This window comes from Alligator mississippiensis, chromosome 7 (genome assembly GCF_030867095.1).
Source record: "Alligator mississippiensis isolate rAllMis1 chromosome 7, rAllMis1, whole genome shotgun sequence".
NCBI lineage: Eukaryota > Metazoa > Chordata > Crocodylia > Alligatoridae > Alligator > Alligator mississippiensis.
The window spans coordinates 77,391,532-77,409,686 of NC_081830.1; the positions used below are offsets into that span (position 1 = coordinate 77,391,532).

The 18,155-nt window shown below is 47.0% G+C and overlaps 1 protein-coding gene and 1 long non-coding RNA gene across 4 annotated transcripts in view; one reads left to right on the forward strand and one right to left on the reverse strand.

Annotated features, from left to right (window-relative positions):
* Positions 1-6,967: 6,967 nt before the first annotated feature.
* LOC109280880 (uncharacterized) lies at positions 6,968-10,302 on the reverse strand. The gene is made up of 2 exons (XR_002087337.2): positions 10,211-10,302; positions 6,968-9,073 (listed from the first exon to the last, which is right to left on the reverse strand). It is a non-coding gene; the product is annotated as an uncharacterized LOC109280880 (long non-coding RNA).
* Positions 9,694-18,155, forward strand: part of NAALADL2 (N-acetylated alpha-linked acidic dipeptidase like 2) — a 1,094,482-nt gene continuing 1,086,020 nt past the window's right edge. For 2 of the 3 annotated variants that reach the window (XM_059731157.1, XM_059731158.1), the window contains exon 1: positions 9,695-9,833. The gene's annotated coding sequence lies outside the window, so the exon portion shown is untranslated. Of the gene's footprint in view, positions 9,834-18,155 lie in introns of all 3 variants that reach the window. The other variant, XM_059731159.1, reaches the window with a different exon arrangement.

The following is an 18,155-nucleotide window of genomic DNA, read 5'->3' on the forward strand; positions in this document are numbered from 1 at the left end:
ATGCTATCTGATTTGTATAACCCTTTGCACTGTTGTCTGTGACTAGACAGGGGGCCCAATTCATCATTAAACTAAACAAAGGTGCAACATAAGGTACTTAATGGGATAGCTCTTTATCACAGGCTCCTACTGGTGCAGAACCAGTTTTGGTCAGCTCAGTGCCACCCTGCCACCTCCGCAAATGCTGTGAATCCAGTGGGCATGCTGCGGCAAAGAGGAGTAGGGGGAAGAGGACAAAGGGAGTGGGACAGGGTGTGGCTGGGGTAGATTCCAACATGTCTAACATTTTGAAGAATATACCTAAGTTTGGGCAGTCACAGGTTCCTGAAGGCAGTTGGCAGTGGGCATCCAAAGTGCCTCCCTTGTACCAGACCAGGTACAAGGCATCAGTAATTCCAGCTCAGTATGAAGCTCTTGAGTACCTGGCATGTCAAGTACTTATTCGAAATGGACTTTGAGGTCCTGAGATGGAAAACTATAGGGATGCATAGTATCATTGTTACCCATATTTGGCACTATGGAAAGTATCATGGACCAAGAACCGGTCAACATTTCAAAATGATAAATGGATGCTAGCGGTCAGCTCCTGCTATGTATACGGAGTACTGAAGACACATATATCAATTGTATGCCTCATGGACTGGATACAGTCCGTGGAGCTGCTCCATCTGGCTTGTGGGGTTCTTGGCAGGCCAGGGAATGTGGAAGTGGGACTAGTGGGGACTGCCACAGGATCTGGGGCTCAAGGGCCCTATTGGCCATGAGTGTCAGTAGCAGGGGGGTGAGCAAAGGCTGTGCCGGCACAGCTCCTCTTGCTCTGCTTGGCTTTTGCCCTGCTCCCAGCCTATTACTCCGACTGTGCTGCTGCTTGCTCCACTGACTGTATAGATTGTCCTGTAAATTCAACTTTATGGTCCAGATCCAGCCTGAGGCATAAGATGAGTTTGATACCCATGTACTACTGCATAAGTAGGGACCTACTTAAATTGTGGTGAGACAAAGGGATTTTTTTCTGGCCTGCTCACAGCCTGCAGAGCCAATTTCATGAACATTTTGTGGCAGCCTCACTCTTTGGCACTGATTGGCAGAGGCCCTGCCCCGTGGCGCTAATTGGTGGAGAGTCCCCGGTGGGGGGGAGAGGGATGAGAGGGTGACTGCTATCTTGATTGTCTCCTGCCCTTCGTGCCACCCCACCAGCTGGCACCTCCCCCTCCTGGTAGCAAGGACCTCTGGCTCCCACTGGAGAGCCAGCATTTTATTTTTATGAAGTTTTGTTGTTGTTTTTGATTTTGTGGATTTTGCGGACAATCCCAGATTTCTCTGTTTCCGCGAAACTGTGATTTAAGTAGGTCCCTATGCATCAGCGATGTCAGCAGAGCTCATAGGGTGAGTAAACTGCTTTCCAGTGCCAGTAAATGTTTCCAGTCTGGCCCTGTCCCTATCACTACAAACTACAATATTACATTTATAATGATGCTTTATAAATCCTATTTCATATTACATACACACCAGCCTCAGAGTGAGTTAAATTTAGATGTCCTTGATTCTGCTGATTTATGTGAGAACTGTAACACCATTTTATCAGTTTTTAGATTTAATTAGCCTGCTTCAGGGAGAGGATTAACATAATAAGCAGAGTCCTATTTGTGTGTACCCAATATTGTATAATAGGGGAATGAGTGCCAAAGAAACAAGTAGGCCCTGCCCAGAAGAGCTTACACTCTAATGGGACAAAAAGCAATATACAACACAATGCAAACACAGAAGGGTGTCTTGCCATTACAGCTGGGATGAGACGGAGAAGGATTACATACTTCAATTTCTGTGATTTTGTTTAGACAGTTCACATGCCCCAAGGTTTCAAAGATTTGATATAAAAACATTTTGTTTCCATGGATACTCCTTAATTCTCTTCCCTCCTGCATGTGGCTCATACTGGAATGTGCAGGAAGTTTGGCAAACATGTCTCTTGTTACCATAACTCTTTCACTTGCCTTGCCTGCTTCAGAAATCTGTCTCGTGATGTTTTTTTTGCTGCCAAGTTATGGCATCTCTCCACCACTGACTTTCCATGTGGTCATTTAATTCATGTGGTTCGCTTAATAGATAGCTCTATGAGGAGGCACCACACAGTGCATGGGCTCTGATTTTTCTGCGGGATGAGTGTGGAGGAAAAATTTTGACTCGTTAAAACAGTGATTGCACTATTTTTTATAATTATGCTTCTGAAAAGCATTCATTGTGGTTTTACTGCAAAACAATGGTAGTCTTATCTGGTCTTTTTAAAAACAAGATTTAAGAGAACACAGGGAGGAAAAAAAGAGTAAAACAGAAGAATGCCTATCTGAACTACAGATGCCTCTTTGCTGCCACTGAGAAGCATGGCCCGACATACGCTGCCACTCAGTATGCAACAAAGCCTGGAAATTAGGCAATGTCACAAGTTTAGTGCAATCCTGGGCAGTGACAAGAAGCATAGCTGAGACAGAAGGCCTGGGAACAGCTCTAGGCATGTGCCCAAGTCTGCATTAAATAAGCCACACTTCCTAATTTCTGGAGTTTGACTCAGGGGTAGTCCCAGGCTCGCCATTGGGTCAGGGCAGACATATTTTATCTGGGCCTGTGCTGGGTAAGCATGAAAGTAGGTAGCTTCCTCTTGGCTTTGTGATAGTTTGATAAGAATTTTACGTTTTTGGACAGTGCTCCCTGATGCTGCGGCACTTGGCTTTCACACAACAATGTAACACTGTTCGGGTTTCTTTTAAGTATATGATCAGAGCAAAGTGGAGTCTCTGGATGCTGCCACTCATGGCCTGGTGGTTAGAACACTTTGCTAGGAAGCAGGAAATGCAGGATTAAGCCCTTTCTGGATGAGAGCTTCCCACTACCTGAGCCAGTGTCCAAGACCCTAAACTACTAGGCTAGAAGGGAAGAAGTTCCTCCTTTTCCATGTTATGTTTGGCAGGTACACATACGAGGCAATCCAATTTTGCCACAGGGGGGAGCAGAATCCGTACTGTGCAAAAATGACAAAAATTACCCTTGCATGGCTATTAAAGTGTCATTTAGGCGTGCAGGTGAAATCAGTTTTAGTTCATTGCATTTAGTTTTTAACATAGGTCTCGTCTACCAGAAAACTATAACACTTAAATTAAATCGAATTGCAGTTACACCAGCATAGAGGATCTCATAGTTGTGTAGCTTGTTCCTGTATAGGAAAAGATAGAATATGAAGTTTTGAGATGTGAAAGGATGTCCATACTGATGTAAGTGTCTGATTTAACTATCTAATGGTATAACACCTCTACTTGGGCGTGTTATACCAGTATACAAATTGCAGAAAGAGCCTCAAATTATAAACACTTCTAAGTCTTTGGGCACTATGAAGCACTTAGATGTCACGGAAAATTATATAAACAATATATTTTCCTCCATTACTTTAGACGAAGTTTGGACGACATATGGCCCATGGGCCAGATCTAGGCTGCAGTGCCACTTGGAAGGCTTTGCTTCTGTGTGCACCCTTGCTGAGGCTGAGCAGGAAGGTTCTGTATTGGGGCTGGGCAGCTGGAAGATGAATGAATCAGGCTGGATGAATGGACTGTAAGGTGGATAGAAAACTGGCTGGAGCAGGCTCAAAGAGTAGTAATCAATGACTTGATGTCTAGTTGGCAACTGGTATCAAGTGGAGTGCCACAGGGGTTGGTCCTGGGGCTGGTTTTGTTCAATATTTTCATCAATGACCTGGAAGGTGGCATAGAGTGCACCTTCAGCAAGTTTAAGGATGATACCAAGCTGGGATGGAGTAGTAGATATGCTGGCGGGTAGGGGTAGGATTTAGACTGACCTAGACAAATTGGAGGTTTGGGCCAAAAGAAATCTCATGAGGTTCAACAAGGACAAGTGCCAAGTCCTGCACTTAGGACGGAACAATCCTATGCACCAGTACAGGCTGGGGCTGACTGGCTAGGGAGCAGCTCTGCAGAAAAGGCCCTGGGGGTTATAGTGAACAATAAGCTCAATATGAGCTAACAGTGTGCCCTTGTTGCCAAGTAGGCTAACAGCATGCTGGGCTGCATTGGTAGGAGTGTTGCCAGCAGGTCAAGTGAAATGATAATTCTCCTCTATTCAGCACTGGTAAGACCACATCTGGATCACTGTGTTCAGTTTTGGGCCCTCCACTATGGAAAGGGTGTGGAAAAATTGGAGAGTCCAGTGGAGGGTAACAAAAATGGTTTGGGGCTGGGGCACATGACTTATGAGGACAGGCTAAGGGAACTGGGCTTATTTAGTCTAGAGAGGAGAAAACTGAGAGGGGATTTAATTGCAGCCTTCAGCTACCTGAATGGGGGGTCAAAAGAAGATGGAGCTGAACTGTTCTCAGTGGTGGCAGATGGCAGAACAAGCAATGGTCTCAACTTGTAGCAAGAAAAGTTTAGATTATATATTAGGAAGAATTTTCTCATTAGGAAGATAGTAAAACTCTGCAACAGTTACTCAGAAAGGTTGCCAATTCTCTACCCATAGAGGTTTCTAAGACCCAGCTAGACAAATCTTCGGCTGGGATGATGTAGCAGGGAACGGTCCTGCTTTGAACAGGGGGCTGGACTAGATGACCTCCTGAGGTCTCTTCTACCCTAATTTTCTATGCGTCCATGATTCTATGAAGCCCACATAGCTGCCAATTCTCCCTGTCCCCATGTGCTGCTTCCGGCTGATGGGAAACTGAGCTGGGTCTGGGCAGCTTCTAGCTGTGCTTGTGCTGCAGCTGGAGTGGGAAGGCTTCTGGGTTTTGAGGGAGCACCAGGCGTGGATTAGGGCTGTGCAAAATTTCAATGCCTGTTTCATTTTGAAGCTGTTTCGACGTGTTTTGAGCTTGAAACAGTGAAATCGAAACAAAATGAAAGACTTCAAAACAGCTTTGAAATGAAATGAGGGCACTTGAAAGGTTTCAAAAGTTTCAAAACATTTTGAGTGTCGAAGCCGGACTTGCCTGCAGCTAAACAGAAACTGAGAGGGAGGGGGAAGAGGGATGTCAACAGCTCTGATATTGACATCTATCTCCCGGTTCGATTGCCAGCTTCTGGTTCGATTCCCCAGCTCTCTGATCACTTCCCCAGCTCTTCCGAGGCGGGGTGTGGGCCCTGATCTGCATGCGGGGTTTCAGTAGGCTTCTGCTGCAGGCTAGGGCCAGTGGCAGCCCCTTGGCAGAGCCTGCACTGAGCACCGGGAAGACTGTGGTGCTGCTGCTGGCCCCAGCCTGCAGCGGCAGCTTGCTGACACTTGGTGTGCAGATCCGAGGGCCCATGCCCCCCCAGGAAGAGCTGGGGGAAGTGATCAGAGAGCTGGAGAATTGAACCAGGAGCTGGGGAATCGAACTGGGGGCTGGGGGAATAGTCAGGTCATTTGTGACACGTAGAGGATGCACATGGGTGCACATGCACCCCCTGAGCTTGGCAGTTCACCTCCTGTGAGCGGTTGCTGTGTGTGCCCCCCAGCCTCCAGGGGCACACGGTGTTCATGGTTCAGGTCCCTGAACATTCTCCTACTTCCTGGTTCGATTCCCCAGCTCCCCCATCTTTCCCCCAGATCTCTGATCACTTCCCCCAGCTCTTCCCGGGGGGCACGGGCTCCCAGATGATGTGGGATGACAGCAGGCTGCTGCTGCCAGCTGGGGAAGGCGGTGGCTCTGGGCTATTTCCCCAGCTGGCAGCAGCAGCCTGGAAAGAGCTGGGGGAGTCATCATAGAGGTGGGGAATTGAACTGGGAGCTCTGGCTGGCAAGTGGAGCCGCCCCAGCTCTGGGACAGCACACGGCACCCTGCTGAGCCATGCTGCACTCATGCAATGCACCTGCCTCTGCACTCACTGGATGCAGAGCTGCAGAGCATTCCCTGGGGTGGGAGGCTGAACTCCCCCTGGGGCAGGGGGCTGGACTCAATGATCTTCCAAGGTCTCTTCCAGCCCTAATGTCTATGCAGATGACAGCATGCTGCTGCTGCCAGCTGGGGCCAGCAACAGCACCCAAGTCTGCTTGGTGCAGCCCGTGCCGAGTGCCAGGAAAAACTCAGTGCTGGTGCTGGTGCTGGCCCTAGCTGGCAGCGGCAACCTGCTGTCATCCCACACACACATCTGGGGGTCCATGCCCCCCCGGAGGGCTGCGGGGCTGTGCCAGACTCCTCCTGGAGGGAGTGGATTCCGGAATCTGATGCAGGATGACAGCAGGCTGCTGCAGCCAGCAAGTGATACTATTTTTGCTTTGAACAGTTTGAGGTGCAGTTTCACAAAACCCCCTGTACCTATTTCCTTGAAACTTGGTAGGCTTCATGCCCTCAGAAGGGGCTACCATCCCTGCAATTTTCATCTGAACCATGCAAGAACTGACAAAGTTGTAGGCATTTTTATGATTCCCCATTATAGCCATGGGCGAAACATCTTAACGTGTTGAAAGAGCGAAACAGTTTCGACAAAACGAAATGGAACAGTGCTTCGAAACAGCGAAATGAAACACTGTACTTTCGAAATGGTGAAACGGAAGTCAAAATGAAACGGTGCTGTTTCGCACAGCCCTAGTGTGGATGCAGCTTGCAGTTGTCTGGCGCCAGCTAATTTCCCTGTCTGCTGGAATCTGTGCCTGTGGTGCAGCCAAGGCAAGGGGTTGGGGAGAGGCAGCAACGGCATAGGACGGTGCCCCCATACTGCAGCTGGAGAGTGGGGTCTAGGAAAAGTGCATTTTCCTTTTTCACAGGGAGAAAGCAAAGACTGAAGCACTTGCATACTATAGTAATGGGAGCTATAGCTGCCTCTGATCAATAATCATACCAGATATCCTTCCTCCACATTTGTACCTCTTGACTTCACTTAAACTGCTAGACAATGCTATCTTTACTACTTTACACTCAGACAGAGTCTTTGAAAGGCAGTATCTGTGGCGCTGAATATACTGTGGCACCACGATTGTAGAACTGTTAAGAGAAGCAACATATTTATTGGCAAAAAAAATATTTCTGTTTGTCAAGATGCAGTTATTTTGTAAATGATTCCATTTTTTAACTTCAGTGGAGCAGGGAAGTAAGCTTTGAGAAACAGAGGGGGCTCTTCTAGGTCATGCATAGATTAGGGGGCCCTAAATTGAAGTGGTGGGTTTTTAAACCCCCGTGTCCGGCACACACCCTGCAATTACCTGCCTTTCCGGGGGAGGGGAGGAGAGGGTGAGCTGCTGGCAGGTGGAGCAGTCCCTGGGCTGCAGGGGGAGGGCTGGTGCTCTCCTAGGTGGCACCCTCCTGCAGGCATCCAGCTCAGGCAGTCCCAGGGGGCACCACAGCTGCAGAGGGAAGCACTGGGCCCCCATACAGCTCAGGCAGCCAGGCAGGCTTCAGGGATGGGGATAGGGGGAAAATCAGGCTCCCTGCTTTCTGGGGTGGAGCTGCTTTCCTGGGCTGCTGCCAGGCTGCCTGCAGGGCTTCCTGCAGAGTCGCGGCAGAGGCTTCACTCCATAGCTGTAGGGGCAGCAAACCAGAACTCCTTTGAGCAGTTTTAGTTTCCTGCTTCTCAAGTCATTTAAGGTGCATTACGCTGCCAAATTTCCTACAGTAGCTGGAATTAATGTGGAATACACCGTGAAGGCGTGCAAACACTGACACCATTGAAGTGGTGCAAAAGCAATTAGCCCACTTTAAAGTGTTGTGTACACACGCCACGTTGCTTGTCTACACACGATCCTGCAATAAGTTCTAGATGCACAGAACACTATATTGTTTGTTGTTTGGGGAGGGAAGGTGTGGTGGTAATCGTAATAAGGATCCAATCCTCTTTCCACTGAAAACAGCGGTAAAACTCCCAATATTTTTAAGGCTGTAAGATCAGGCCGTGGAAGATGAGAGGGAGAAAAGAGATAACAGGATTTGATTTTTAATCTTTTTTCCTGTGCGCAGCTCCCCTGTCAACTATATTTCTGATTAACAGCAGAGATAGTTCATCAGTGGAGGGACTCCCTGGGATCAAAATAGGGCCCAACAACAGATTTTTTGCAGCAAATTCAGGATTTTTTTTTTCTAAACCAAGTATTTGAATATTCTTCTTAAAGAAAGCATGACATTATCCAAATACGCCCAAGTCTTTAAGAGTTAAAATGTCTACTAAAGAGTGCCCAAATTCAACTCCACGCCCCCAGATGTGACAATGATCTCTATCTGAATGGCTTAAACAAAATGCTTTTCTCCCAGAGAATAAGAGGATAATGTTTAGTTTAACTGCACTTGATTTGGTACTTGACAAAATGACCAGGTATAGGACAACCATTAAAATCACAGGCTCTAAGCAACTGTCCTCTGAAGCAAATTACACCCTCTGGGCTGTGCGGGGCTTTGTCTTTTAACACACCAAAGGGAGCCTGAACCATTGGTCTTTTCTAGGTTCTCCCTTATTTTGCCAGTTGCATTATAAAATAAAATGCTCCAGCTAATAATAAAGCAAGCCAACACAAACAACAACAGGACCACATATGGTTTTAAAATAAAGAAATGCTTTGCCTCTGCTAGTATCACTTAATGAGACTCCTGATGAAATAAAGCAATTACGCAGTTCATGTTTTTGTGGCGTTTATCTTCTTGTTCAAAAACAACTGGAGGCCAGGTTGTGTGAAATCACATGAGAAGCAAAATGATCAGGACCCAGAAAATGCCCCGAGTCCTAATATCTGTAGCGCTCATTTTCTACATGGAACAAATTACCGATCCCACCTTCCGTTCTCAAAGGGGGCGACTATCAGTTTGCATTTTATTTAGTCCTGATGCTGTGTAAGCCATCCCACTGTGCATTTGCGGTGAACGTGATCCCTGCAGGGTGTCAAATGACCGCTTCCACTGTTGTAACTTTTCCATTTGTTTTGTTTTGGTGGTATTAGTCATGCTGGATCCTCAGCCAGGCCGCTGCGTGTCAGACACGAAGTGGAAGAAGTGAAACAGATTGTGTCACTGGAGACAGAAACGCATGCGCCCTTCACAGCAAACCAACACACGAGGACCCAGCACTGCTTGGAGGGAAAAGTGGTTTGGGTGGGTTGTTTTCTATTACTAAGATGAAAGGAAATTAAAATAGAGGATTAGGGAACAGCAACTCAGGTTTCACGCTCTCCTAGTGTAAAACCCTGCACTAAAACGGTTCGCCTGCACAGAATCGCAGCGGGATCGTTGTCTTTCCATTCATAATAACTACCTACAATAGTCACGATAAGAGCTGATTTACTTGTAACAGAGTGTGACCACCGGGCACTGGCATACTTGGGCTAGCACCCGCTGATTTATTGCTTTAGCCATCTGTCCGCACGTTCCCAACGTGCCGTTCATCCACGGCAAAGGGGCGGGAAGGGTCCCCCGTGCCACGGACAGTCCCAACAGTGCTAGCGACCTGCCGTAACGTGGGCACACACGCCTCTTGCTATGGAGGGAGCTGGAAGAGTTCACACTTGTCACTGAAAAGAAAGTTAGGGCTGTCTAGGCACAGCTCAGGAACAGCAGGAAGCCGACATCCTTCCACGGGGCACACGGCTTGGTGGATGAGAGCGTGGGGTCGCCCCCGCAGCGGGGTACAGCCACCCCTGCCCCTGCCCCTGCCCCGCGCGGGAGGCTCCGCCCACCCCCGCCACGCCCCGACCCGGCCCGGCCCCCCCGCCGGGAAACGGCCGGCGCGGCCTGTCCCAGCCCCGGAAGAGGCCGGCGCCGCTGCGGGCTGAGCTGCGCTGCGCTGCGCGGGGCAGGCGGCGGCGGCGGCGGCGGTGCGGGGACGCGAGCCCGGCCCCCGGCGGGAAGCGGTTGGCGCCTCGGCCGGCACCAGGTGAGGGCCCCGCGCACGCGCCGCAGAGCCGAGCCGGGGCGGGCGGGGAGGGGCCGCGGTGGCGCCGCCTCAGGGCGTCTTCCCCGGGGGGCGACGGAGGCGAGGCGAGGCGAGGCGGGGTGGGGGCCGGACCGGGCTGGCGCTGGCTGCGGGGTGGGGGTAGGTTCGTGAGGGGAGCAGCGGGCGGCGGGAGGCAGCGGACTTGACAAGGAGTTCGGGTGCGATGCGGGGCGGACAAGTCGCGTGGTTTTCTGGCGTCGTCCTTCAAAGTCTGCGAGTTTGGGGAATGTGAACACACACATATTTATACGTGCACACACACACACAGACATACGTATATATGCACACGCACACGGACAGGCGTTCCTCGGACTTACGACGCCATTGGTTCTCGAGAGCCGCGTTGTTTAAGCCGAAAGGTGGTCGCTCAGAACCGGGTTTCCCAGAGGAGCGGGGTTAGGAATGGTGAAGGAGGGACTGGGGCTGGGGCTGGGCAACAGCTGCCCAGCGGGGGCCAGGCGGGTGCGGGGAGGGATGTCAGGTGGCAGCTCCACATGTATGTATAAATACAGTCCTTGACTTAGGGGTTTGAGTTGCAACGAACATCACAACATTTATAAATTGATGCCCTGTTTTGATGTGGGTTTCATCCTGTATCTTTCATCATAAAAGAAAGAAAGAGCCAAGGTTTTCACATTCCCGAAGCGCAGACTTTAAGAACAATGCCAAAAATCATGGGAGCTGCCAAATTTAGCTCTTTCTTTTATATCTCTATATCTAGATATAGATAGATTTAGATCTCTCTCTCAGTTTGAGGTGCCGTTTCACAAAACCCCCTGCTATATCTAGATAGCTGTATCTATATAAAAAAGAGCTAAGTTTTTCACATTCCTGAAGCACAGATTTTAAGAATGCCAAAAATCATGAGAGCTGGCAACACCACTGTTGGTGTGCGATGCATTTAAGGTTACGCCCTTCCCATTCAAAGTGAACGGATGTGTTCCTATTCAAGAAAGATGCCACTCTCACAGACAAGTTGGGCATTGTAAAACTTCAAAGGAGTTGCTTTGGATTAACACTCAGGAAAGTTGGAACCAATTTCTGGAATTCACGGCAAGATCTTCTGTAACCAAGGGCTTAATTGAGTACAGTAGAGCCTCACTTACCTGAACTCCTTTTACATGTACACTGTAATATAGGAACGCTCAACCGTTTTACTGAAAATAAAGCAAAGTAAATACATGTGTGTACAGGTTTTTGCACTGATTTAGTAATAATACTATTACGCAGTGGCTCATAAGCTGAATATGAGTCAACAGTATGTGAAACAGAAAGAGGATGGAGATTAGACTTTTTTCTGTGACTGAACAGGACCAGGAGCAATGGCCTGAAACTGCAGCAAAGGAAATTTACATTTGAGATTCAGACAAACTTTCTCCTTATGAAGGTGGTAAAGCATTGGAACAGGCTACTTAGGGAGGCTGTGCAATCTCCATCCTTAGAAGCTTTCAAGACCAGACATTTAGTTGGACAGACATTTGGCTGGAATCGTTCAGCCCGGGGATGAACCTTTCTTGAGCAGGGGTCTGAACTACATGACCTCATGAAGTCCTTCCCAGCATTGTTGTTCTTTGATACAAAAATGTTTCTGGGCTGTTGTGTATGACTTTTTTTCCTGTCCCTCTTTATTTTTGCTGCTGTGTTATATGACAGACATTTCCTCTATGGACACATTGCATATATGGGCAGGGGATTATCCAGTGGTGTTCAGAGAAGTGAGGGTATTTTAAAAGGAAGTTGAAATGAATCCCATTGAAATAGATATAGTCATCTATATCTTCAGTAGATATTTTAGCAGCATAAAATAGAAAGAACATTATCTGAATATACTGCACTGCTTTTTGTTTGGGGATTTATATGAAAGTAAAGCCCCACCTAACAATTTTACAAGTTGTTGTACAACTTGTTCCTCACATGTGTAGTGCTCCACAGTCCTGAAGCTCCATCAGCTAGTGTGGGGATGTGAGAGGACTAGGGCCTCCCTGTACGATATGCGCATCACATGTAACAGATGTAAATAAATATTTGCCAAATTGGAGCTATCAATCATAGACTCATTGAGGCAGGAATGTCGAGAAGATTCTTTTGTAGCCACACAAAGAACAAAAAATGGCCCTAGCACATAATATGGGACATTTATTTAATGTCTTACTCCCTTATCAGCTATTCCTATCAGTACACTTCTAGGTAGATAAGATTCACTTTAATGGGTTTGTAGCATATTTTTTCTAGGGTTCATTATTTAAAAGGTCATTTCCAAGGTTGGTAGGGCTAAAATGACCATCCTTGGCAGCTGTCCTAACTGGCTGTCTACTCATTTCATTAATTTTTCTTGCTGAGTCATGAATCAGTTCAACAAAATACATACATCCAATTAATTCCTTTAGTGTAAAAAGCAGAGGCTGTTCATAAAAAGCAATTTTAGGCCTTCCAAACTGCCTTTGGCAGGTCCTTTAATCACATTTCATTTCGTAGTTCCACAGCTGGGGTTTCTATTATTTAAATAGGTATTGCTTCTCCACGTATGTGCTTAAAAGCCTCATTTTGCATTCCAGGCACAGCCAAAAGTCCTATAGATTTCTATGGAGTCACTTGTTTGATTAAGTAATACAAGAGTAGACATTAAGGACAATTTGTAAAAAAGAGTTAGGTTAAAGACTTGGCTCTAAGGCGTGTAGTGACATCCTAGCTTGAGGACCTCTCTGACCGTGCAAAGTCCCATTAAAACTAACAGAGAAGATGTTTGCCAACATGGAGCTCATTGAATCATGTGGGCAGAAATGTGTGAATTGCATAAGTTGAATTTTCTTCATTCCTTGCAAGCAAAGGATATGATTTGCTATGGATAAACCAAACTGGTTTTTAAGAGGTGTCCTGTAATCCTATGTTTCAGGGTTTCTGCTGGTTATATGAAGGGGCCAGGAAGATTCCGATCCCTTACTTTGAATATATTATTTTTCTCTAATTTCCTCTTCCTCTGAAGCATTGGATGCTGGTTCAGCTGTGGTGGGGCTCTTAATGACCCTGAAAGATCTCTCAGGTGCCTGGCTGATAGGTCTTACTCACATACTTAGGGTTGAATTGATTACCTCATTCCAGGTCAGGAAAGAATTTCCCCTGGGCTCACATAGGCAAGATTAGGGTTTTGGGGGTTTTTTTGGGGTTTTTTTTGCCTACCTCTGGGTTGTGTCCCATCTCCTGAGATCATGTGGTTTTGTTTTACGTAACAAATTGACTGCTGTTTCAATGGTCTAAGCCTGGTGGTGCTACTATCTGTCTTTTAACATTATTTATTTTAGTTTATTTAATGTTTTTTGTGGCTTTGGTGTGTGAGAGAGATCAGAGATGGGGCTCTTGTGAGCTCTTTAGGACAAATGTTTGGGTTGCCAGTGCTCCCAGAGAAGGAGACTTGGTGACAATGGGCAATCCCTTCCAGTCTTACGTTCCTAATTACAATTCATGCTATTGCCTTTATTCCTAATGCATCTCCATAAAGTAGAATTGACACCAGCAAGTTAAAAACACAAATCACTGGATGTCATTGTTGGTCCACAAAAATACTGCAGAAAAATCATTTACCAGGATGTTTAAATAAATAATAAAAAAAGCTAACCACATAAGAACAAGCAAGATGGTTAATGAGGATGACTGGAACCAGGTTAATAGCTAGAGGTTGCTGCCCAGGGTTACCCTGGTCTGGAGACTGTGTGAGGGGCTGTTCCCCCCTCCTGTAGATGGTGTGATGGCAGAGGAAGTCTGTGGCCCCAATGGCTGTGAAGGCAGAAGAAGGCTGCAATGGAGAAATGGCCCCAGTCTTCATGGTTTGCTATGCCACTGAACCTGGCCACTGACCGCCAAGACTGTGTGGACCTGACCATGCACTGGAGTTCCCACGCTAAACGTGCCATGCGCAGGCTTCTGCTAGGTCCGAAAGCCCTGTGGCAATGGAAGATTGGCAATGGGGGCAGGGCTGTGATACCTGGAGGCCCCCAGTCAAGAATCTGCACACAGGTGGCGGATGTGCATTGGTTGTCGGGCACCTGTCAGGATAGAGGTGTCCTTCAGCAGCTGCATCTGCAACTGAGCAGCCCTTTTTCGGATCCCTCTTTTCACCTCATTGGGGAAGGGGCTAAAAAAGATGCCCCCAAAGTAGGCTGTCCTATCTCTCATGGCTGGGAAACCTCACCCAGCAGGATGGTGTGGGGAAGGTCAGTGCCAACGGTATCCTACTCCTTACCAAATGCGCCCAACACAGCCTGATCGTGACGAACACCATCTTCTGCCAGAAAGACTAGTTTAAGACCATGTGGAGGCATCCACGGTTGGAGCACTGGCACTTCTTGGACTACATCATTATCCAAGGTAGAGCCTGGAGGGACGTGCTCGTCACCAGGGCCATGAAGGGATATGAGGACTGCTAGATGGACCACTGACTTGTGGGCTCAGTTATGAACATCTGCCTGGCCCCAAGATGCCAGAAGACCCAGAAGGCTGCTCTGAGACAGGTGAACGTAGCAGCTCTGAAGGAAGCTGGACAGTGGAAGGAGTTCCAGGCTCAGTTGTGTAGTGCAGTGGAGCAAGTCCCCACTGCTGATGACATCTCTATCCAAGCACACTGAGAGCAACTCAAGTCTGCTGTCCAAGACACCTGTGTCCAGACTGTTGAGTTTGCATCGTGGTGGAACCAGGACTGGTTCGATGCCAGTGTTGCTCAGATTTTCAATCTGCTCGAGCGGAAGCATGCAGCCTTCATCGCTTGGCAAAGCCATCCACGAACTTGGTGAAAGATGGTGGCGTACCGCCTGCTGAAGGCTGAGGTTCAGCAATACTTCGGTGATATGAAGAATAACTGGTGGGTGGAGAAGTTGCGCGTGATCCAGGGCTACGCTGACCAGAATGACATGCGTGACTTTATCCAGGTTACCAAGACAATCTACGGACATCGGTCCATTGGACAAAACCCCCTCCAATCACAGGATGGCTTCCAGCTCCTCAAGGACAATGATGCCGTCCGTCCGTGTTGGAAGGAGCATTTTGAACTCCTCCTTAACTGGGAGTCCACCGTATTGGAGGAGACTCTCCATGCTGTCCTGCAATGCCCTGTGGTGGATTCCCTCAGCAATCCACCAACCATCAGAGAGCTGAAGCAGGCCATCCAACAGATGAAAAGCAACAAAGCCTGCAGGCCAGATGGTATACCCCCAGAGGTCCTACGTGCTGGCGGCTTCTGACTCACATTACAACTCCACCAGCTTATCCTCCGCCTTTGGGATGAAGAGGACATACCCAGGGATCTCAAGAACACGACCATCGTGACCATCTACAAGAAGGGGGACCAATCTGACTGGGAACTACAGGGGGATTGCCCTCCTGTCCATTGCGGGCAAGATCCTGGCCCGCATCCTCCTGAACTGCCTTCACTTGACCCCAGTTATCTTTCCTGCTTGGTGCAGGGGGGCTGGACCCAGTGATCTTCCAAGGTCCATTCCAGCCTACGTTCTATGAATATGACTAAACCATGTCAGCCAACTCTCTATCCAATCTGCTTTTGAACATTTCCAAGGATGGAGATTCCTGGAGATCCTCTAGGTAAATTGTTCCAATGCTTGACCACTCTTGTAGTCAGATAAATGAAAATTTGACTATGAAAATGGATTTATTGCTCAGAATACACTTTATTTTTCTAAACAAAGCTTTCCTGGGAAAGTTAGACATTCAGTTTGATTGTTTTGTACTTCCTTTTTTTCCTCTCTTTTTTTCCTTGCCCTATATTAATGTTTTTCATATGCAATCACTTCTTCACGCCCAAAATCTATTTTCTGGATGCTGATGCATCAGGTGCTTTTGTGACTCACCTCTAAGAATTCCAGACAAACCAAATTAACGTATTTGCCTTGCCAATGGACCCAGACTTTTCCCTTTGGCAATACTCTGAATACTGTGGGAAGCAAAAATTTTGCTTCTCCCATCCCAGTGGAACTGGCAGGTCCCACACACTGACTGGACTGAAGAGATGCCAGTGGACAAGTAAAATAAAGAAAAAAAATTAGAGGGGTCTATGTAAGCATTTTGTTTTCAATTCCAGACCTCTGCATTACAACTTTTCCATTGCTTCAGATAGAGCAGCATGGTGCACAGTTATTAAGAAGCTCCCATAAGGAAACTTGCCCAAAGAAGGGATCTATGTGCTACATGACATTGGACCCCAGATACAGCTTAGACAGATAGCTCAGAAAAGGGCTCTATTATTGCTTAATAAAGTTTGATGCTGAAGGTAGTATGGGCTAATCCATCATACTGGATTTGGATGTCAGGCAAACGGATTTTGTTCACACATCTGCTACTGGCCTACAGGAGAAGTATGAGCGGAGACTTAGGAGGGGCAGGGTCTGAAAGGTGAGGCTGTTTTACTTGCTGTTGAGGGATCATTTACAGCAGGCTTGTTACAGGTTAAATGACATACCAGAAAGCTAAAGGAGATTGTAGTAGTCAAAGTTATAATGAAGAAGTTATAGGCAAGTATTTCAGTGAGGGATGAAGGTAGATTTTAAGGAAATAGAAAGGATAAATTAATACAGTAACTATTAAAGGAGCAAGGGATTGATTAAGGGTAAGAGGGACAACTTTTGACTACATTTACTTGTACACTTCAATACTGATAAGTGTGGATCCTCTAATAACTCTCTGGGAGGCCCTGTCCAGTTCTGCCTTAGTTATCATCTAAAGTCTAATGTAGTTAGCCTTTCCTACTTCTGTCTTCCTGTCAAAATAAAAAACAACCTGCTTTAGTAACTAATACTGTAGATTAGCTTCTCCCTCTCTCCTTCTCCTTAGGGTGCTGCTTTCTGCACCATTCTGAAATTGCCTTCAGAGCTATATCAGTTGTTTTAGACCTACCACTAATACTCTGAGCGCAAAAGCTACCTTCCCTGGAGAAGTCTAGAAATCAGAAAGTACTTTTTAATCATCTGCTTTTAATCATCTGGGCTGGGGGAATGGATGTTACAACAGCTATTTTTGTAAATACTTCCTGGGTTTTTAAGATACTACTTCACTTATGATAAGCAATACTTTCTTAACCCTGACTTTAGAGAATGAAATTCAACAATTTCTTTTTCCTCCAGCATTTGCTATGGGCTGCTGAGTACTAGAGCCTATATGTTAGAATCCTGGAATCCAGGACAGATTGCTGACTTTGGACTGAATGAGCAGAAAAATGCTTCCAAGTAGAACTAAATCATTAATCTGCCCTGAGGAAACTCCTTTTTTTACAAGCAGACTATATTACTATAGGACTGCATTCAAGATCAAAATTTACCTATTGTCATCAAGGGGGTTCAACAATGCCATAAAATTACTGTGGTTCAAACCATTATAAAGCTATATATAATCTATAATGGGCATTGGGAAACTGACCACTCTCATTGCTGAATTAATTGGTATTGATAGATGCTAAGTTTAAGAGTTTGCAGAATGTCCTTTGTAACTGTTCAACCTACTAATCCATATATTATTGTGGAGCAAACTCAAGAGTCAAGGATTCCTGGCTCACTTGTCCATCTCACTTCACCCACTTCCAGACAGCTGACCTTACAGGCTTTCTAAATTATATGCTCTCTACATAACTAGGAACCTACTCAAATTGCAATTTGAGTAATTTTTGCAGAAACCATGTAAAAAGGCGGTTTCCATGAACACTGCAAAAAACAGGAGTTTCTGTGATTTTGTACGGAATTGCTGGGGAAAAAAAACTTAGTGATAATAAAAAGCTGGCTCCCCAGTGGGAACCAGGGGCTGCTGTGGCCTGGCCTCGCAACTCACTGGGGGGTGGAAGCAGCTGCCATGAAAAGGAGCAGCCAAGATGGTGGCCATTCCCCCTCCCTCTGCTGCTGATTGGCGGAGAGGGTTGCCTTTCATATGGCCCCACCCCTCTCCGCCAATCAGCAGCAAAGAGCAGGGCTGCCAGGGCCCTGACACTAATACCGCAAAAATGGCAGTCAGAATTGAGACTGGCGTGCAAAATTGCCTGTCTGCTGCCTTGATTTCTGTAGGTCCCTATACATAACCATGTAATTTGTATGTGCATCTAGGCATTTCATAGATTTCATAGACATTAGGGCTGGAAGGGACCTGGGAAGATCATCGAGTCCAGCCCCCCTCCCAAAGGGCAGGACGTCAGCTGGGGTCATAGGATCCCAGCAAGATAAGCATCCAGTTTCATCTTGAAGGTGTTCAATGAAGGCGCTTGAACAACCTCCGGCG